The sequence below is a fragment of the Oncorhynchus keta genome, chromosome 20 (assembly GCF_023373465.1).
Source record: "Oncorhynchus keta strain PuntledgeMale-10-30-2019 chromosome 20, Oket_V2, whole genome shotgun sequence".
NCBI classification, from domain to species: Eukaryota; Metazoa; Chordata; class Actinopteri; order Salmoniformes; family Salmonidae; genus Oncorhynchus; species Oncorhynchus keta.
Window position 1 is genome coordinate 18,279,910 of NC_068440.1, and position 23,038 is coordinate 18,302,947.

Consider the following 23,038-nt stretch of genomic DNA (forward strand, 5'->3'; position numbering starts at 1 on the left):
ACACCTTGCATGCCTGCCTGTTTTATGCAAATTAGGACAGAGAGTGTGTCTCAATAGTCTACTGTGGCTTCATCTACAATACAAGTGAAACCAGGCTCATGCTGTTGTCTAGGTCACAAAATGTTGACCCTGAGGACCTGCATATTTGGCTATAAATGGAGTCCAAATTGAGCCTGTTTCTCAATATAAGTACCTGGGTGTCTGGATTGATGACAAGATGTCCTTCGTAACGCATATAGAAAATCTGACTAAGCAGCTAAGATCCAAGATTTTTTTATATATCGAAATAAATCATGCCTTAGTATTAAAATAGGAGAAAGATTGTTCGAGCAACGCTTCTCCCTGTATTGTTTTTTGGTGATATTGTTTACATGCATACGGCAACCTCTGTTTTAAAACCCTTGGACACAGTCTAACATTCAGCAATACGTTTTATCACAGGGGACACTTTTAGGACTCATCATTATAGTCTGTATAGCCCTCCTGTGATGCCACTCCATAGAACTGTTTAGAGGAGCCTCCTGTGATGCTACTCCATAGAACTGTTTAGAGGAGCCTCCTGTGATGCCACTCCATAGAACTGTTTAGAGGGCCCTCCTGTGATGCCACTCCATAGAACTGTTTAGAGGGCCCTCCTGTGATGCCACTCCATAGAACTGTTTAGAGGAGCCTCCTGTGGTGCCACTACATAGAACTGTTTAGAGGAGCCTCCTGTGGTGCCACTCCATAGAACTGTTTAGAGGAGCCTCCTGTGATGCCACTCCATAGAACTGTTTAGAGGAGCCTCCTGTGATGCCACTACATAGAACTGTTTAGAGGGGCCTCCTGTGGTGCCACTCCATAGAACTGTTTAGAGGAGCCTCCTGTGGTGCCACTACATAGAACTGTTTAGAGGAGCCTCCTGTGGTGCCACTCCATAGAACTGTTTAGAGGGCCCTCCTGTGATGCCACTCCATAGAACTGTTTAGAGGAGCCTCCTGTGATGCCACTACATAGAACTGTTTAGAGGGGCCTCCTGTGGTGCCACTCCATAGAACTGTTTAGAGGGCCCTCCTGTGATGCCACTCCATAGAACTGTTTAGAGGAGCCTCCTGTGATGCTACTCCATAGAACTGTTTAGAGGGGCCTCCTGTGGTGCCACTCCATAGAACTGTTTAGAGGAGCCTCCTGTGATGCCACTCCATAGAACTGTTTAGAGGAGCCTCCTGTGATGCTACTCCATAGAACTGTTTAGAGGGGCCTCCTGTGATGCCACTCCATAGAACTGTTTAGAGGAGCCTCCTGTGATGCTACTCCATAGAACTGTTTAGAGGGGCCTCCTGTGGTGCCACTCCATAGAACTGTTTAGCGGGCCCTCCTGTGATGCCACTCCATAGAACTGTTTAGAGGGCCCTCCTGTGATGCCACTCCATAGAACTGTTTAGAGGAGCCTCCTGTGGTGCCACTCCATAGAACTGTTTAGAGGAGCCTCCTGTGATGCTACTCCATAGAACTGTTTAGAGGAGCCTCCTGTGGTGCCACTCCATAGAACTGTTTAGAGGGCCCTCCTGTGATGCTACTCCATAGAACTGTTTAGAGGGCCCTCCTGTGATTCCACTCCATAGAACTGTTTTGAGGGCCCTCCTGTGGTGCCACTCCATAGAACTGTTTAGAGGGCCCTCCTGTGATGCCACTACATAGAACTGTTTAGAGGGCCCTCCTGTGGTGCCACTCCATAGAACTGTTTAGAGGGCCCTCCTGTGGTGCCACTACATAGAACTGTTTTGAGGGCCCTCCTGTGATTCCACTCCATAGAACTGTTTAGAGGGCCCTCCTGTGATGCCACTCCATAGAACTGTTTAGAGGAGCCTCCTGTGGTGCCACTCCATAGAACTGTTTAGAGGGCCCTCCTGTGGTGCCACTACATAGAACTGTTTTGAGGGCCCTCCTGTGATTCCACTCCATAGAACTGTTTTGAGGGCCCTCCTGTGATTCCACTCCATAGAACTGTTTAGAGGGCCCTCCTGTGGTGCCACTCCATAGAACTGTTTAGAGGGGCCTCCTGTGATGCCAATCCATAGAACTGTTTAGAGGGCCCTCCTGTGGTGCCACTCCATAGAACTGTTTAGAGGGGCCTCCTGTGATGCCAATCCATAGAACTGTTTAGAGGGCCCTCCTGTGGTGCCACTCCATAGAACTGTTTAGAGGGGCCTCCTGTGATGCCAATCCATATAACTGTTTAGAGGGGCCTCCTGTGATGCCACTCCATAGAACTGTTTAGAGGGGCCTCCTGTGGTGCCACTCTATAGAACTGTTTAGAGGAGCCTCCTGTGATGCCACTCCATAGAACTGTTTAGAGGGGCCTCCTGTGGTGCCACTCTATAGAACTGTTTAGAGGGGCCTCCTGTGATGCCACTCCATAGAACTGTTTAGAGGGGCCTCCTGTGGTGCCACTCTATAGAACTGTTTAGAGGGGCCTCCTGTGGTGCCACTCTATAGAACTGTTTAGAGGGGCCTCCAGTGGTGCCACTCCCAGTAATGCAATGAAGGCAGGAGGTTTTATAGGTCTCTCCAGTAACTTAGAAAAATACACAAAAAATGATATCCAGAAATCTGTCAATTTTGGGCATGTCCCAAGATGCTTACATCTTAAGAATCAATGGGAAGAGGATTCCCCCCTTTTTCCTCTCTCCACCCTACTGATGTTACATCTGCAAATCCCTTGGTTAACATAGAGATTCTGGGAACATCAGGATGGGGGAAATGAACTATATTCTGGTAATCCGACCAATTGAACATATGCGGTGGTACTTAATGAATATGATGTCAGTTCGGTTGTCATCTGAGACATTCTCATCAATGATAAGATGACATAAACTCTACAGTGGAAAGTCTACACATCAGAGTTATCGGATTCATTTACATTTACATTTAAGTCATTTAGCAGACGCTCTTATCCAGAGCTACTTACAAATTGGTGGATACACCTTATGACATCCAGTGGAACAGCCACTTGCATCTAAATATTTTTTTTTTTTTTTTTGGGGGAGAAGGGGGGAGGGGGGGTGAGAAGGATTACTTACCCTTACTTACCCTATCCTAGGTATTATTCACATGGAATTGTTGTTCAATTTAAATGTTTGAATATGAAATTATTCGTGATGGGATGAAATTTGATTTTAGCTTCTAAAATGTGAGATTTGGGTTTTCATAAGGTTAGGGCTCTGCTCAATCAGTGGCCCGCCCCTGTGAAGGGACATGGGCTATAAAACTTTTCAAACACGCCCTCCTCTCCCTTCCTGTATAAAGCCTTGACAACAATACAACCTACTGTTCCGAGGATGTGAGGACGACGGTCCGATGTCAGAATGGTTCAGATAATAACTACAGAACGAAGCCAACTTTGGTTGCGAATGGCATGAACTTTGAACTCTTATTCACTACAGACGTGATACCTCCGAGCCGTTGAGTTAGCAACAGCAGCTGCAAACGAGGGTTAGGAAAGAACAGACAGAGTATCCCGTCTATCACACAACAACGTTACTACAACATATCCAATTGACCACCAGAGACATTCTTCAAAGGACAAAGCACTCAGTTTGGCAACACGGCCTTCCATCTACCACCAACCTACTGAACTGCAGCTCAGAGTAAATATTTATTGCATTTTCCTTTTCCAAATGGGCGGTAATTTAGAATTCATAAGATACTGTATTTACGATAGCACAGCTTCTTCCTTTGTTACTCGGTCTTCCCGCTCTTTCACTCAAACCCAGGCCCTTTTCTTTTGTGTAACAAGCTGTCAAATCTGTTCCGCCCGCCAGGGACGTTTTCCTTTATGACGTAATTTGTAATCAAGTTATGATTAATTATGTGTATATGGAATTCTGTGTGATTAGTTAGGTATTTAGTAAATAAATAATTAAACCCAAATTTGCATTGCTGATTCAACTTGTTAGCCAGGGATCGTGCAGATAACCAAGAATTTACAACTTTCAGATGAGACTGAATTAAGGTGACGATTAATATTGACTGCTATTGATGTAAAATATTACTAGGTCTTTAAGAGTATATTTCAGGGCAAGTCATTCGCATTGAGTGAGACTTTATGCTCTAAGTCCCGTCTTCGAATACCTTTGATAGTGGTGTTATTACATATTGCTATGGCTAAAGGCTCAATTGCGATAGCAAACAGCTGAGGGGATAGAGGACAACCCTTCTTGTCCCACGTTGAAGATGGAAATAGGATGAAAGGTTATTATTTGTGCACACTGCAGCCATAGGGGAGGAGTAAAGGACTTTGATCCAGGACATACAATTGGGACCGACTCCAATTTGTTTGAGAGTATAAAATAGATAATCCCACTCCACCCGATCAAACGCCTTCTCAGCATCAAGTGATAACAATACCTCTGGAGTGTCAGATGAAGAGGGATTGTAAAGTGTATTACAAAGACGTCTGATGTTGAACAAAGAATGACAATTTTTTTTATGAAACCAGTGTGAACTGTAGAGATAATGGAGGGAAGGACTCAAAAAGGCAGGCTATCACAATTCAGTAAAGAAATTGGCATATATGAACCACATTCAAGATTTTTTTCCCCCCATTTTCAGAATAATTTAAATACATGCTTGTCTCATTGTTGAGGGTAAAGACAGAGGAGAATGATTCCTCAAATAAGCAAAGGAAGAGAGGAGAGAGTTGATCTGATCATTTTTTTAAGAACTTGCTCGGAAATCTGTCTGTTCCAAGGGATTTACCACACTGTATAGATTTAATTGCCAACACAATATCTTCTACAAAGAAGTGTTATTCTAATTCAGACGCTATCCCATGTTCAACTGTAGGAATATCTAAGTTCTTAAAGATGGTGTCAAGTAAGGTAGCATTACCAGCAGATTCTGAAGTGTATAATTGTGAGTTGTCAGGTATGCGTAAAAGGCTGTAAGAGAGTCAGGTACAGGAGAGCAGATATTAGGTAGCCAACGGAGCCTTTTATTTAGGCGAACCAAAAGCACACGGCAAAATAAACCCGAAATAACAATTCGGGTTGACATAACCCAGAGCAACAGACTAACGTGCGCATAACAATAAACAGAATAAACAATACCACACAAAGACATGGGGGAAACAGAGGGTTAAATACACAACACATAATGAGGGAAATGAAAACCAGGTGTGTGGGAAAACAAGACAAGACAAATGGAAAATGAAAAATGGATCGGAGATGGCCAGAAGACCAGCGAAGTCGACTGCCGAGCACCGCCCGAGGCATCGACTTCGCCAGAAGTCGTGACATGAGTAAATGTTATGAAAGCATGAATTGACCTCTAAATCAATACATTTGTTACCCAGCCCGTCAGTTATCTCATTGCATTTCCTTAATCTTGCGCTGTACGAAACGATTTGGCCCCTTAGATAAGCCTTCAAGGATTCCCATACTGCTGTAGGAGGCATTTCAGGGGTTTGATTAAGCTGGAGAAATAGCTCAAATTGAGATGATAGAAAAGCAAAAAAGGTTTCTTCTGATAGCAGTAGTGAGTTAAGCCGCCAAGGGAGATAATTAGGCGGTGTATTGGCAGTGGTGGAAAAAGTACTCAATTGTCATACTTGAGTAAAACTAAAGATACATTAATAGAAAATGACTCAAGTAAAAGTCACCCAGTAAAAATGACTTCAAATCAAATCAAATTTTACTTGTCACATGCACCGAATACAACAGTTGTAGATCTTACAGTGAAATGCTTACTTACAAGTCCTTAACCAACAACGCAGTTTAAAGAAAATACCTAAAAAAAAGTAAGATATAAGAATAAAAATCATTGAAGTGCAGCAGTAAATAACAATGTCTGGGCAACAGTTGAAGTCGGAGGTTTACATACACCTTAGCCAAATACATTTAAACTCAGTTTTAACAATTCCTGACATTCAATCCTATTAAAAAATACCCTGTTTTAGGTAATTTAGGATCACCACTTCATTTTAAGTATGTGAAATGTCAGAATAATAGAGATAATTATTTATTTCAGCTTTTATTTATTTCATCACATTCCCAGTGGGTCAGAAGTTTACACTCAATTAGTATTTGGTAGCATTGCCTTTAAATTGTTTAACTTGGGTCAAACGTTTCGGGTGGCCTTCCGCACCAAAGTATGTTCATCTCTAGGAGACAGAACGCGTCTCCTTCCTGAGTGGTATGACGGCTGCGTGGTCCCATGGTGTTTATACTTGCGTACTATTGTTTGTATAGATGAGCGTGGTACTTTCAGGTGTTTGGAAATTGCTCCCAAGGATGAACCAGACTTGTGGAGGTCCACCATTTTTTTTGAGGGCTTGGCTGATTTCTTTTGATTTTCCCATGATGTCAAGCAAAGAGGCAATGAGTTTGAAGGTAGGCCTTGAAATACATCTACAAGTACGCCTCCAATTGACTCAAATGTTGTCAATTAGCCTATCAGAAGCTTCTAAAGCCATGACATAATTTTCTCGAATTTTCCAAGCTGTTTAAAGGCACAGTCAATATAGTGTATGTAAACTTCTGACCCACTGGACTTGTGATACAGTAAATTATAAGTGAAATAATCTGTCTGTAAACAATTGTTGGAAAGATTACTTGTGTCATGCACAAAGTAGATGTCCTAACCGACTTGCCAAAACTATAGTTTGTTAACAATACATTTGTGGAGTGGTTGAAAAACAAGTTTTAATGACTCCAACCTAAGTGTATGTAAACTCCCGACTTCAACTGTATATACAGGGGGTACCGGTACAGAGTCAATGTGCGGGGGCACCAGTGTCGAGTTAATATGTACACGTAGATAGTTATTAAAGTGACCATGCATTCGGGTTGCACATTTTGGGGAATATTCAGAAGTAGAAACGTCCTGTGGGAATTAACAGGAATATATGGGATTTAACGGAAATACAGTGGGGAGAACAAGTATTTGATGCACTGCCGATTTTGCAGCTTTTCCTACTTACAAAGCATGTAGAGGTCTGTAATTTTTTATCATAGATACACTTCAACAGTGAGAGACAGAATCAAAAACAAATCCAGAAAATCACATTGTATGATTTGAATGTAATTCATTTGCATTTTATTGCATGACATAAGTATTTGATCACCTACCAACCAGTAAGAATTCCGGCTCTCACAGACCTGTTAGTTTTTCTTTAAGAAACCCTCCTGTTCTCCACTCATTACCTGTATTAACTGCACCTGTTTGAACTCGTTACCTGTATAAAAGACACCTGTCCACACACTCAATCAAACAGACTCAAACCTCTCCACAATGGCCAAGACCAGGGAGCTGTGTAAGGACATCAGGGATAAAATTGTAGACCTACACACGGCTGGGATAGGCTTGTGCACGAGTTGTCGAAAGTGCGGAGATGTGTCTCCTGAAGAAAGGTGATTTACATGAGAAAGATCCCTTTTACATTTCACTGGGTATGAGGCCGAGCCATATAAAGTCAAGTGGGAAAAGGATCGATGCCAGATAACAATAACAACTGATTGTTGACGAAACAAGCAATACTCTGAAGTCTGGTATGAAAAAGAAAACCAAACTTGGTCATAGAACAAGCTAACCGCTATCCCCATGTCACGGATCCCTCCGGAACTTTCATTACGCACACCTGGCCCTTATTCCCACTGATTAGTACTTGTATAAGTGTGCCCTTTGGTTTCCATTGGGCTGTCCATTATTGTTACAATGTCCATTAGTGCGTGTGAGTACCTGTGCTGTGTGTTTTGGCTTTCGTGCTGTTGTGGATTGCGCAGATGATTACGGGTCTCGTTCCGTGTGTTAATCACTGTGCGCGTGCGATTTATTCAAGGTACTCCTCGCTCTTTTATTTTGGGTTTCTACCCTGTGTTTTGTTACGTGATTGTTTGGTCTTCGTCCCCCTGCCTTTACACGGCACGCCGTAATTTTGGCTTAATAAAAAACCCTATTATGCATTCCTGTGCCTGTCTCCTGAGACATTCATGCCAACATGACACCCCACGCACAGATATCCACAGATATTAAGACGTTAAAACGAAGTTGGTATCCTTAATGTTAAGAAACATTTATAACTGACAGTGCAGTTATCACATAACATATTATTTTCTGTGTTATAGATGATAGGCTATAAAGGCCTGGGAAAGTTGTGTAATTTAAAAAAAAACAGAGATGAACCAGAGAGGAAGAGGCAAACTTTAGGCTACTTTGGTGAATTTGCAAGGCATTCAAGACAAGGCATTGCAGAGATGCAGATCACCAAAACATATGAGCATGTTTCTGCACACCCCTCCTCTCTCTACCTCGCACCCCTCCCCTCTCTCCCTCGCGCTGGCCTTCCACCCCTCCTCTCTCTCCCTTGCGCTGGCCTGCCACCCCTCCCCTCTCTCCCTTGCGCTGGCCTGCCACCCTTCCTCTCTCTCCCTCGCGCTGGCCTGCCACCCCTCCTCTCTCTCCCTCACGCTAACCTGCCAACCCTCCTCTCTCTCCCTCGCGCTGGCCTGCCATCCCTCCTCTCTTTCCCTCATGCTGGCCTGCCACCCCTCTCTCTCCCTCATGCTAGCCTTCCACCCCTCCTCTCTGTCCCTCACTGTGGCCTGCCACACCTCCTCTCTCTCCCTTGCGCTAGTCTTCCACCCCTCCTCTCTCTCCCTCGCGCTGGCCTTCCACCCCTCCTCTCCATCCCTCACGGTGGCCTGCCACACCTCCTCTCTCTCCCTCGCGCAAGCCTTCCACATCTCCTCTCGAATCCCTCGCGCAAGCCTTCCACCCCTCCTCTCTCTCCCTCGTGCTGGCCTTCCACCCCTCCTCTCTGTCCCTCACGCTGGCCTTCCACCCCTCCTCTCTAATCCCTCCTGCTGGCCTGCCACCCCTCCTCTCTCTCCCTCACGCTGGCCTCTCCCTCACGCTGGCCTTCCACCCATACTCTCTCTTCCTCGTGCTAGCCTTCCACCCTTCCTCTCTCTTCCTCGTGCTAACCTTCCACCCCTCCTCTCTCTCCCTCGTGCTAGCCTTCCACCCTTCCTCTCTCTCCCTCGCGCTGGCCTGCCACCCCTCCTCTCTCTCCCTCGCGCTGGCCTGCCACCCCTCCTCTCTCTCCCTCGCGCTGGCCTGCCACCCCTCCTCTCTCTCCCTCGCGCTGGCCTGACACCCCTCCTCTCTCTCCCTCGTGCTAGCCTTCCACCCTTCCTCTCTCTCCCTCGCGCTGGCCTGCCACCCCTCCTCTCTCTCCCTCGCGCTGGCCTGACACCCCTCCTCTCTGTCCTTCACGCTGGCCTGCCACCCCTCCTCTCTCTTCCTCGTGCAAGCCTTCCACCCTTCCTCTCTACTCCCTCGCGCTGGCCTTCCACCCCTCCTCTCTCTCCCTTGCCCTAGCCTTCCACCCCTCCTCTCTACTCCCTCGCGCTGGCCTGCCACCCCTCCTCTCTCTCCCTCTCGCCGGCCTCTCTCTCGCTCTGGCCTGCCTGCTCTGTCTGTTAGCTAATGATGCAAATGTGTGTTCATTCTTTGGTCTGTTGCATGTAGAATATCCTAGCCTATTCATGGCAGCGGTGTTGCAGGGATAGAGGTACAGTATCTTCGTGACAGTCTTGTGATCATGGGATAGCCTACTCTTCATTTTTGCCTCATAATATGAAATTAGCCTTTAACCCTTTTCAGACATAACGGAAGGTGGCTCCTTGAAAGTGCCTCAGCTACGGCATGTTTGTTTGTCTGTCTGTTAGGATAGGCTACATTACGGATTATTAAATGCCAACTGGAAACCTTCTCAGGAGATATGAACAGGCATTTTATCTGTCTGTAAAGGAATAAGGCTTCTGAAGCTGGACTAACGTCCATCACTAAGCGACCAGAACTGTCAATCAAATCATCTTGAGCTTTGAAGTTTATTAAATACTGTGACCTAACAAGACATTTAGTAAAAATAAAACACATCTAGTCATCATACCATAAAAAAACTGCTGATCAGTGCTGTTTTCCATTTATTGGACTTATTTATTCATTTAGAAATGTGTGCAGCAGGATAAAATCTCTGGAGATTGACTGAAGGTTTTGAAATGTTCTGGATAGGCTACCAATATATCTATCGAAAAATAAACATTGCCCGTATCTCAGCAACCGTGCTGAGAGAGAGAGAGAGAGAGAGTCCCCTAAGCATGCTGGTCCTGGGGCTCTGTTCACATACAGAAACATACCCCACAGAGTCTCAGGACAGGAACACAATTATACCCAACCAAAGGGCCTCCCGGGTGGCGCAGTGGTTAAGGGCGCTGTACTGCTGTGCCACCAGAGACTCTGGGTTCGCGCCCAGGCTCTGTCGTGACGGGAGGTCCGTGGGGCGACGCACAATCGGCATAGCGTCATCCGGGTTAGGGAGGGCTTGGCCGGTAGGGATAGTGACTCCTGTGGCGGGCCGGGCACAGTGTTTCCTCCGACACATTGGTGCGGCTGGCTTCCGGGTTGGATGCGCGGCGTGTTAAGAAGCAGTGCGGCTTGGATAGGTTGTGTATCGGAGGACGCATGACCTTCAACCTTTGTCTCTCCCAATCCCGACCGGGAGTTGCAGCGATGAGACAAGATAGTAGCTACTAACAATTGGATACCATGAAATTGGGGAGGAAAAAGGGGGTAAAATAAATGTTAAAAATGGCACCAAAGTAGCTAGGCCTATAGTTACCTTAGGTTCATGGTGTCTGCCTTTGGAGTCATTATTTAGTCATTAGTGCAAAATGTCATTATGCACCATGAAATGAATGAAATAAACATACCAACTGGTGTCTGTATTCTCAGTTCATAACAGCCTGTTGTACCCCTATCTAAGATGGCCTTTTGATAGCAAACTTGGAGCTTAGTCACACAAAACATTTCACAACGAGCAGAAGTCTTGTTTTGTTCTGATAGTTCATTTTCCAAGCTCGGGTTTAATTGTGTTATTTAATATGGCCTCGATCATCATGACAACGTAGACATACCATAATAAAGGCACACAAACACACACACACATGCACACACACAAAGGCCACCAGATGTTGTTTTCATTCAAAATCATTTGGCTGATAAAAGAATCTGAGCCACTTTTTGTTTGGGAGCCTTATCATATTACATTAAGATGAAGCTAAACCAATAGGCACGCACACTCTGTTTTCCCTGGTCACCAAAACCCTACAGTCGCCTCATGCAGTGTACAGAGAAACCATGCAGAGTGTTGCGAAAGAGCACAACTTGAAAGTTGTGGTTAACAGAATTACAGCAGACTGCCGATCACAGAGATTTCCCTAGAGATGGATACTAAGTGAATTAAATAGTAATAAAGTGGTAATTCTTGATCATTCATGTTTAGTAATGTGACCAACTCCTCTCAGGTATACCTAAATAACTCCAAAAATAATCAGGTTCTTGAAGTTGGAAACGCCCTTTCCAGACTCCCTAGACTAGACCTGTGTCTGTAACGGACCTGTAGGCCCTGGTAAAAAGTAGTGCACTACAGGTAACGGGTGCTATTTGGTGAGTAGCCCAGGTCTAATGTTCTCTAGGTAGTAGTCCGGGCCTCTATTGTTCTCTAGGTAGTAGCCCGGGCCTCTAATGTTCTCTAGGTAGTTGTCCAGGTCTGAATAAGGAAGTTGGCTTGGCAGGTCTCATCTTTCAGAGACTGAGAACTGCCTGACCCAGCCACCCAGCCAGTGTGTGTGTGTGTGTGTGTGTGTGTGTGTGTGTGTGTGTGTGTGTGTGTGTGTGTGTGTGTGTGTGTGTGTGTGTGTGTGTGTGTGTGTGTGTGTGTGTTAATCCAGCACACCAGGGGGTATATTGTATTCAGTGAGATGAATAGTTCAAACTTCAAAACGTACATTGCAGATGGAGATGTAATGACTAGAGCTGGCATGGTACCTGTTACCTATTCTACATTCATGTTTGTTGCAAACATTTCTATCTGATCGTTCTGTAATGTTTCCCCATTCCTGAACAGGCCCCATATGGTTCTTAGAAAGCATAGACCAGATACTAATTTAGGCACACACACCAGAGGAGGCTGGTGGGATGAGCTATAGGAGGACGGGCTCATTGTAATGGCTGGAGTGGAATAAATGGAACGGTATCAAACACAGGGAAACGACATTTGACTCTGTTCCATTTATTCTGTAATTGTGGGATCTGAATCTCGATTGGCTTACTCCTTTGTCTGATCGTCTTAAATCAGCATATATTGATCTGAGCTTAGTCCAACTGATTTCTGAGCCCACTCGTTACAATGTACTCTCAACTCTGATTCATCTCATACTTAGAAATAACCCTCAAATACTCAACTCGTGGACCTCAGTGATCACTGTCCTCTATAGTCTGTCAGAAACACAAAGTTGCCTAAAACTAAACCACACCTTTATCACTAAGAGAAACTTAACACTTGACATGACCTTCACCATTCTAACTTGCTCTTGAACCTTTTTCTAGTATGTTTATCAACGTATCTGACAAACATGCTCCTATGAAGAATGAAAGAGCCAACCCATGGTTCACACCTGAACATGCCGAGTTCATTCAGCAAAAGAACAGACCTTGGTCTGAAGCCAGACACACTGTTAGCTCTACTAACTGGCTCACCTTCAGACAACTTAGAATCAAATGTACTGCTTCCATAAAAAGGGCTAAGTCATTAATTCCATTTCTGACCATGTGTGTGTGCTGTTTAGCTGAGGCCGAGGAAAGGGGCTGAAGTGAAGCTGACGGCTGTGGTCTCCTCTTTCCTCTCTGTATTGGCAGAGCTGAGGAGACCCTGGCATGCTGTGTGTGTGTGTGTTTGAGGTGTTGGACGCTGGCTAGCTGTCTGAGCATTGTGCAACAAAAGGCCATTCTTACCAGAGGGAGGTAGGGAGAGAGGGAGTGAGGGAGCCGAGGAGTCTCCAGGCCGGGTTGAGGAGCTGCCGAGCCCCACCAGACCGAGCCCTGGAAGAACAAGAGAACCAGAGGAGAAATATCAGATTCTATTATACACACTGGTGCCTGGGCTCATCAAAACCATATGTCTCTTAATCATAAGTGTTTACATTCAAATACGTACAAAGAGGTAGATGTTTGTGGTGCTATAATCCAAAACCATGTCCATGGATAGGCCTAATCCTTAGCAAGGGATTAAAGCACATGCATAAACAAATACATGTACTAAAAAACAAATAGTTTTAGAATTTTTTTTTCAAAAACAATACATTAGGGACAGCGAGGATGTAAAATGCTTTGGAAAGCTCTCCATTTAAGGGAGGAAAGCGTTGGCCGTTTTCATTGAACTCTACACTATCTCACACACACAAATACACACAGTCTAATGAATTGGGCCGCTGCAAGTATGGACTCTTTAAACGTTCTACTGTTTGAGTACTGGCACCTTTTCTCATTCCAGTTCAAGCACTGGCTAACAGTAACACGTATGAAGGCACTGCAACTACGAGGCTTTAAAAAGAGTATATGAAGACATATGTGCAGTGACACGCTGGATGTGTGGAGTTGGAGGGAGGTGCAGAAGCAGAGGATTGAAGCTCTCAGACATGCTTTACGACATCATTAACCTCTGGCGTTGAACATAAATACTTCTGCAGAAAGTAAAGGAGGAGGGGAGCAGACTAAAGGTTGGCGCCCCCCCTTGGGTTGTGCCGAGGCGGAGATCTTTGTGGGCTATACTCGGCCTTGTCTCAGGATGGTAAGTTGGTGGTTGAAGATATTCCTCTAGTGGTGTGGGGGCTGTGCTTTGGCAAAGTGGGTGGGGTTATATCCTTCCTGTTTGGCCCTGTTCGGGGGTATCATTGAATGGGGCCACAGTGTCTCCTGACCCCTCCTGTCTCAGCCTCCAATATTTATGCTGCAGTAGTTTGTGTCGGGGGGCTATGGTCAGTTTGTTATATCTGGAGTACTTCTCCTGTCTTATCCGGTGTCCTGTGTGAATTTAAGTATGCTCCCTCTAATTCTCTCTTTCTCTCGGAGGACCTGAGCCCTAGGAACATGCCTCAGGACTACCCGGCATGATGACTCCTTGCTGTCCCCAGTCCACATGACCGTGCTGCTGCTCCAGTTTCAACTGTTCTGCCTGCAGCTATGGAATCCTGACCTGTTCACCGGACGTACTACCTGTCCCAGACCTGCTGTTTTCAACTCTCTAGAGACAGCAGGAGTGGTAGAGATACTCTTAATGATTGGCTATGAAAAGCCAACTGACATTTACTTCTGAGGTGCTGACTTGCTGCACCCTCGACAACTACTGTGATTATTATTATTTGACCATGCTGGTCATTTATGAACATTTGAACATCTTGGCCATGTTCTGTTATAATCTCCACCCGGCACAGCCAGAAGAGGACTGGCCACCCCTCAGTCTGGTTCCTCTCTAGGTTTCTTCCTAGGTTTTGGCCTTTCTAGGGAGTTTTTCCTAGCCCCCATGCTTCTACACCTGCATTGCTTGCTGTTTGAGGTTTTAGGCTGGGTTTCTGTACAGCACTTTGAGATATCAGCTGATGTACGAAGGGCTATATAAATAAATGTGATTTGATTTGAACCACCTGTACCTGAATACCCTGAAACCCGATTTCAAACCCAAGCGTGTTCTAAATAATGTCACGGTAGGGCTCGGATCTGATATATTGTCACAGGACCTCCGGTATGTGTAATTTTAACTGACTTGTCTGGGAGGACCCGTACAGATCTTAATGTGACTGCTGCAGTAGCGAGAGAGAGAAATTGTATAATTTATGCTGCTACTCTTGCTTTTCACGAGAGTGGAGCGTGTAGATTGTTGATGGCCAATCATAAGTCATCAAAGCGGCAATAAGCTACAGTCATAGAGCCTCTGTGTGGCAAAAGTTAGGAGATATCTAATCAATGGAAGATGGAATTAAAATTATGGAATAAAAGTTAAGAGGATAGGCTACAATGACCAACAGCTGTACTTAATATTCTGAATGGAGTTGTTTGTAACTGTGTAGGACGCAAAAGCGCATGCAGCCTCAATTAGCCTAGCTAGCTAGCTTCTCCCGGTTTGATGCAGTCAAGACAGGTACACGTACTTTGTAATCATATTGGATGATAAATAACCTAGCTATGTCAGCTATTAGTCTACAATAGTGCGAGTCAGCATGGTTGGTTTCTGTCTCATCTCTCCCTCCCTCCTCCCTGTTCCCCATGTCACTCACAGTAGCCTAAACACACAGCACAACCCCTGCTAGAGTGTCCGGTTAATAAAGTAGCTTAAAAATGTAGTTTTCTGTTGCTTCCCTCACTCGGATTGCACCGTGTCTTGATCCGACCATGCCTATACAGGAATGGGTCTAGTTGTTTTCTGGTCTGTTTGGAACGGGTCTCTATATTTGAAAGTTATTATTTATGCATATTGGTTCTGGATGGTCCATTTCGGAACGGGTCCAACATTTTGGACTTGTGGGATCTGATCTAGAGGACACAACAACCTCTTCCCTTCTTCTTTCTATTTCACTAGGGCCTCTCTGCCTCTCCCTCTCTCACACTCTCTCTCCTGCTATCCCTCCTTCTCCCTCACCTTCCCCTCTCTTTCACTCTCTCGCTTATAACTCAGTATTTCTCTGCGAGTCATGTCTGATCTAGGGCTGGACGATATGGCCTAAAAATCGTATCTCCCATTTTTTTCAAACATCTGGAAGATTCACAATATATATATAGAGATTTTCATAATGTTTTTATTTGTGGTACAATTTAAAGGTCAAATACTCTCCATTTCAAACAATGGCTATCAGTAATCATCAAATCAGTCAGTAATCATCAAATCAAACTAAATGTTATTAGTCCGAATGCACAGAATACAACAGGTGTAGGTAGACCTTACAGTGAAATAATTACTTACAAACACCGAACCAACAACGCAGTTAAAAAAAAATACGGATAAGAATAAGAAATAAAAGTAACAATTTATTAAAGAGCAGCAGTACGGTACCGATTGCCATGCGGTAGCAGAGAGAACAGTCTGACTAGGGTGGCTGGAGTGTGACAATTTTTAGGGCCTTCCTCTGACACTGCCTGGTATATAGGTCCTGGGTGGCAAGAAGCTTGGCCCCAGTAATGTACTGGGCCGTTCGGACTACCCTCTGTAGTGCCTACTGGTCGGAGGCCGAGCAGTTGCCGTACCAAGCAGTGATGCAACCAGTCAGGATGCTCTAAATGGTGCAGCTGTAGAACATTTTGAGGATCTGAGGACCCATACCAAATCTTTTCAGTCTCCTGTGGGGGAATAGGTTTTGTCGTGCCCTCTTCACAACTGTCTTGGTGTGCTTGGACCATGTTAGTTTGTTGGTGATGTGGAAACCAAGGAACTTGAAGCTCTCAACCTGCTCCACTGCAGCCCCGTCGTTGAGAATGGGGGTGTGCTTGGTCCTCTTTTTCCTGCAGGCCGCAATCATCTCCTTTGTCTTGATCACATTGAGGGAGAGGTTGTTGTCCTGGTACCACACGGCCAGGAATCTGATCTCCTCCCTATAGGCCTGATCAGCTACAACGACACAGCCTATCACTGCTGTGTCATCGACAAACTTAATGATGGTGTTGGAGTCGTGCCTGGCCGTGCAGTCATGAGTGAACAGGGAGTATAGGAGGTGACTAAGCACGCACCCCTGAGGGGCCCCTGTGTTAAGGATCAGCGTGGCGGATGTGCTGTTACCTACCCTTACCACCTGAAGCGGCCCGTCACTAAGTCCAGGATCCAGTTGCAGAGGTAGGTGTTTAGTCCCAGGGTCCTTAGCTTAGTGATGAGCTTTGAGGGCACTATGGTGTTGAACACTGAGCTGTAGTCAATGAATAGCATTCTCACATAGGTGCTCCTTTTGTTCAGGTGGGAAAGGGCAGTGTGGAATGCAATAGAGACTGCATTATCTGTGGATCTGTTGGGGCGGTATGCACATTGCAGTGGGTCTAGGGTTTCTGGGATAATGGTGTTGATGTGAGTCATGACCAGCTTTTCAAAGCACTTCAGGGCTACAGACTTGAGTGCTACGGGATGGTAGTCATTTAGGCAGGTTACCATAGTGTTCTTGGGCACAGGCACTAAGGTGGTCTGCTTAAAACATCTTGGTATTACAGATTTGGACAGGGACAGGTTGAAAATGTCAGTGAAGACACTTGCCTGTTGGTGAGCGCATGCTTGCAGTACACGTCCTGGTAATCCGTCTGGCCCTGCGGCCTGGTAAATGTTGACCTGTTTAAAGGTCTTACTCACATTGGCTGTCGAGATCGTGATCACACAGTCGTCTGGGAACAGCTGGTGCTCTCATGCATGTTTCAGTGTTATTTGCCTCGAAGCAAGCATAGAAGTAGTTCAGCTCGTCTGGTAGGCTTGTGTCACTGGGCAGCTCTCAGCTGTGCTTCCCTTTGTAGTCTGTAATGGTTTGCAAGCCCTGCCACATCCGGCGATTCGATCTTAGTCCTGTATTGACGCTTTGCCTGTTTGATGGTTCGTCGGAGAGCATAGCGGGATTTCTTATAGGCTTCCGGGTTAGAGTCCCACTCCTTGAAATTGGCAGCCCTAACTTTTAGCTCAGTGTGGATGTTGACTGTAATCCATGGCTTCTGGTTGGGGTATGTACGTACGGTCACTGTGGGGATGACGACATCAATGCACTATTGATGAAGCCAATGACTGATGTGGTGTACTCTTCAATGACATCAGAGGAATCCTGGAACATATTCCAGTCTGTGCTAGTAAAACAGTCCTGAAGCTTAGCATCTGCTTCATCTGACCACTTTTTTTTATTGAACTAGTCACTGGTGATTCCTGCTTTAATTTTTGCTTGTAAGCAGGAGGTTAGAATTATGGTCAGATTTTCCAAATACAGGGCAAGGGAGAGCTTTTTATGCATCTCTGTGTGTGGCGTAAAGGTGGTCCAGTCCCCCCTTTGGTTGCACATTTAACATGCTGATAGAAATTTGGTAAAACAGTTTTAAGTTTCCCTGCATTAAAGTCCCCGGCTACTAGGAGCGCTGCCTCTGGGTGTCACGATCGCTGTCGTTGTGGAAATGATCAGACCAAGGTGTAGCGTGGTGAGCGTACATTTTTCTTTATTTTTAAATGTCGCCAACAAAACAATAATCAACAAAAACAAACGTGAAGCTCCGTAAGGCTATACATGCATTAAACGAAGACAACTACCCACAATACAAAAGGGAAAAAAAGTCTGTCTAAGTATGATTCCCAATCAGAGACAACATCAGAAACTCTCTAGGTAGATAGTGTGGTCTACAGTTTATCATGAGATACTCTACCTCAGGCGAGCAATAGCTCGAGACTTCCTTAGATATCGTGCACCAGCTGTTATTTACAACAACAAAAAAACAGTCCGCTACCCCTTGTCTTACCAGACGCCGCTGTTCTATCCTGCCAGCACAGGGTATAACCAGCCAGCTGTATGTTGATACTGTCGTCGTTCAGTCACGAATCCGTGAAGCATAAGATGTTACAGTTTTAAATGTCACGTTGGTAGTTTAATCTTCTTCGTAGGTCATCGATTTTATTCTCCAAAGATTGCATGTTTGATGGCAGAATGGAAGGAAATGGGGGTTAATTCGATCGACTGAATTTCCTGAAGGCAGCTCGCCCTCTTGCCCCTTTTTCTCCACCTCCTCTTCACGCAAATCACTGGGATCTATATCATTCACGTCGGGCTCGTCAGACTCGTTAAAGGGAAAAAGGATTCTGCCAGTCAGTTGCGAGTAATCGGAGTCCTGATGGCCAGAAGTTAGCGGCAACATTATGCACAAAATAAGTTTTTTTCAAAACTAAAAAAACACCAGCCTTCTTCTCCGGTGCCATTGCTATCTAATGAATGCAGGGCTTGTAATATTATACCTAGGCTAGATATAAGCCTTCCACAACCATAAGATGTACAAATAACTTAATTATTTGATAAAAAATAGTTTAACCAAATTTTTTTTTGCAATAATCACTGATCTGGCTTTCAAGTCTGTCTATGAAAATGCCCTTTTTGCTAAATATTTTTTTACCAGATACATGGATAATGCACATTCACTAATAACGACTAACTTTTTGTAGCAGGCATTATAGAAAATTAACACAGGTCTCATAAACAATCTCTCAAGCAAAATCCCACAGCAAGCTAATCTTTATAGGAATCTTTATATTTCAAGTTTATCAAACTTGGATCTATTTGCTAGCTAACAAGGCAGAACAGTTGAATTGTAATGAACACACCGTTCTGTTTGTCTCCAACTGTTTGAGCAGCATGTTAGCCTGTCCACTTTGTTCAGATGTTCAAATCAGGTGTTAAACAAATCCAAATACATTTTAGATTTTTCAAAGTAGCTTGATGACAGCTTTGCACACACTTGGCATTCTCTCAACCAGCTTCACCTGGAATGCTTTTCCAACAGTCTTGGAGTTCCCAGATATGCTGAGCACTTGTTGGCTGTTTTTCCTTATGACTTATCAGACCAAAGGACAGATTTCCACTGGTCTAATGTCCATTGCTCGTGTTTCTTGGCTCAAGCAAGTCTCTTCTTCTTATTGGTGTCCTTTAGTAGTGGTCTTTTTGCAGCAATTCGACCGTGAAGGCCTGATTCACAGAGTATCCTCTGAACAGTTGATGTAGAGATGTGTCTGTTACTTGAGCTCTGTGAAGCATTTTATTTGGGCTGCAATTTCTGAGGCTGGTAACACTAATTAACTTATCCTCTGCAGCAGAGGTAACTCTGGGTCTTCCTTTCCTTTGGCGGTCCTCATGAGAGCCAGTTTCATCATAGCGCTTGATGATTTTTGTGACTGCACCTGAAGAAACGTTCAAAGTTCTTGAAATGTTCTGGATTGACTGACCTTCATGTCTTAAAGTAATGATGGACTAATGTTTCTCTTTGTGTATTTGATCTGTTGGCCATGTTTTTCTACCAAATAGGGCTATCTTCTGTATACCACCCCTACCTTCTCACAACACAACTAATTGAATAAAACGCATTAAAAAGGAAAGAAATTCCACTATTTAACAAGATACACCTGTTAATTGAAATGCATTCATGACTACCTCATGAAGCAGGTTGAGAAAATGCCAAGAGTGTGCAAAGCTGTCATCAAGGCAAAGGGGGGCTACTTTGAACAATCTCAAATATAAAATATATTGATATGTTTAACACTTTTTTGGTTACTACATGATTCCATATGTGTTATTTCATAGTTTTGATGTCTTCACTATTATTCTACAATGTAGAAAATAGTAAAAATAAAGAAACCCTGGAATGAGTAGGTGTGTCCAAACTTTTGACTGGTACAATATACCGCCCAGCCCTAGTCTGATCCAATCTGGCTCTTAAAGTGGGCGAGGCTGTTACTGAGAAATTGAGATTCGTAGAAAGCGTTTAAATGAAACGCTCAATGCTGCTATAAAACGGACATGCTCAGTGTCGGTCGGCCGGTAAAGAGCCAGGTTGTGTTTGAAGCTGTGCCAAAGGAAAACACAATACAATAAGGCTTCCTAGTTCATTTGTCAGCTCAAAGGAACCAGACAAACAACAACACAGTTGGGTACTGTAGGAAGCGGGCCAATGAAGTGCACAGGAACGAACACGGGGAAAGGAAACTAGACTATTTGTTGATTTGTTTTCTTAACTCCATTAGTTCAGTGCCAGAAGGACTGGGTTAGCCATTCCTCTTCTAGTGACAGTGATCACTTGTATAACATCTCTCTCGCTCTCTAATAGTACAAGTAAATGCACAACGCCTTTCAATAAAGATTTTCATTGAACTGCCATTCTCTGTTGGGGAAGCTCATAATAGTAAATAGGCTAATGCTAATATTTAATGAAGATGGCTTATATTATAGTTTTACAGTCAGAGAGAGAGATCTGCCCAATGCACTCTGATCAACTATATCATTTCCCTGTGTTTCCATGGTGATTGAGTTATATTTGAAAGGGTTACTCAATGATTCAGAGGAGAGCTTGGCATTCATCTCTTATTTTCCTACATCTGATGCACAGCACTTAAAAACACTCCAGGCTTTAAAGTTCTCCATCAAGCAACAAATGGAATGTATTAGAATATTAATATTATATCCATTTGAGTCAATGATTCTGTAATGCTTCAAATAATCTTGACATGAAAGATTGAAATGATAAATTTTAGCTATTAAATGTCATGTCACATCCAAGTTATTCCATAAGAACTGAATATACAAATGTAGTTTAAGGCTATGAATACGCACTGAAATCTGCACAACAAATATTGAATGTTTCCTTCAAAGACCGACATTTACATACACTTAGTCATTATAACTCATTTTTCAACTACTCCGCAAATTTCTTGTTAACAAACTATAGTTTGGGCAAGTTGGTTAGGACATCTACTTTGCATGACACAAGTAATTTGTCCAACAATTGTTTACAGACAGATTATTTCACTTATAATTCACTGTATCACAATTCCAGTGGGTCAGAAGTTTACATACACTACCTTGACTGTGCCTTTAAACAGCTTGGAAAATTCCAGAAAATGATGTCATGGCTTTAGAAGCTTCTGATGGGCTAATTGACATCATTTGAGTCAACTGGAGGTGTACTTGTGGATGTATTTCAATGCCTACCTTCAAACTCAGTGCATCTTTCCTTGACATCATGGGAAAATCAAAAGAAATCAGCCAAGACCTCAGAAAAAAATGGTGAACCTCCACAAGTCTGGTTCATCCTTGGGAGCAATATCCAAAGGCCTGAAGGTACCATGTCCATCTGTTAGAAACAATAGTACGCAAGTATAAACACCATCGGACCATGAACCCGTCATTCCGCTCAGGAAGGAAACACGTTCTGTCTCCTAGAGATGAACATACTTTGGTGCGAAAAGTGCAAATCCATCCCAGAACAGCAGCAAAGGACCTTCTGAAGATGCTGGAGGAACCGGGTACAAAATGATCAATATCCACAGTAAAACAAGTCCTGTATCGACATAACCTGAAAGTCCCTCAGCAAGGAAGAAGCCACTGCTCCAAACCGCCATAAAAAAAGCCAGACTACGGTTTGCAACTACACATGGGGACAAAGATTGTACTTTTTGGAGAAATGTCCTCTGTTCTGATGAAACACAAATATAACTTTTTGGCCATAATGACCATCGCTATGTTTGGAGGAAAAAGGGGGAGGCTTGCAAGCTGAAGAACACCATCCCAACTGTGAAGCACGGGGGTGGCAGCATCATTTTGTGAGGGTGCTTTGCTGCAGGAGGGACTGGTGCACGTCACAAAATAGATGACATCAGGATGACATCTGCTAATCTGTGTAATCAATAACATCTGCTAATCTGTGTACACAACCAATAACATTTGATTTGATGTATTTTCAGTTAGGATTCAACCCCATATTACTCCAAATCTAAAAGAGTTTTCTACTTTACATTTCTCTGTATACAATCTCTGGTTAGGCCATCTAATAAAGGTGTTATTTCCTCTGAAGATTGAAGCCCAGCTTGTCATGCAGTCTACTATACAATGAATGACTGAAACCAGAACTAAGATTACAAAGTATCCTAAAAATATGCTGCAGTGCTGTAACTGACCTAAAACACCCCCCTAACTGATGAAATTAGTTAAAAATACCTTACATGACAATTCAATCATCATGACCATGTGGAGGCTGCTACAACAGGCAGACAGGTCATCATGACCATGTGGAGGCTGCTACAACAGGCAGACAGACAGGTCATCATGGCAATGTGGAGGCTGCTACAACAGGCAGACAGGTCATCATGACCATGTGGAGGCTGCTACAACAGGCAGACAGACAGGTCATCATGGCAATGTGGAGGCTGCTAAAACAGACAGACAGGTCATCATGACCATGTGGAGGCTGCTACAACAGGCAGACGGACAGGTCATCATGGCAATGTGGAGGCTGCTAAAACAGACAGACAGGTCATCATGACCATGTGGAGGCTGCTACAACAGGCAGACAGACAAGTCATCATGACCATGTGGAGGCTGCTACAACAGGCAGACAGACAGGTCATCATGGCAATGTGGAGGCTGCTAAAACAGACAGACAGGTCATCATGACCATGTGG

General features: G+C 44.2%; 1 protein-coding gene across 6 annotated transcripts in view; it reads right to left on the bottom strand.

The window, feature by feature from the left end:
• The window catches only part of LOC118399501 (thyroid hormone receptor beta), a 160,444-nt gene that overhangs the window by 66,209 nt on the left and 71,197 nt on the right, over positions 1 to 23,038 (bottom strand). For 5 of the 6 annotated variants that reach the window (XM_052472202.1, XM_052472204.1, XM_052472199.1 and 2 more), the window contains exon 2: positions 12,838 to 12,924. The exons of the other annotated variant lie outside the window; for it this stretch is intronic. The gene's annotated coding sequence lies outside the window, so the exon portion shown is untranslated. The remainder of the gene's footprint in view (positions 1 to 12,837; positions 12,925 to 23,038) is intronic. 6 annotated transcript variants of the gene reach the window in all.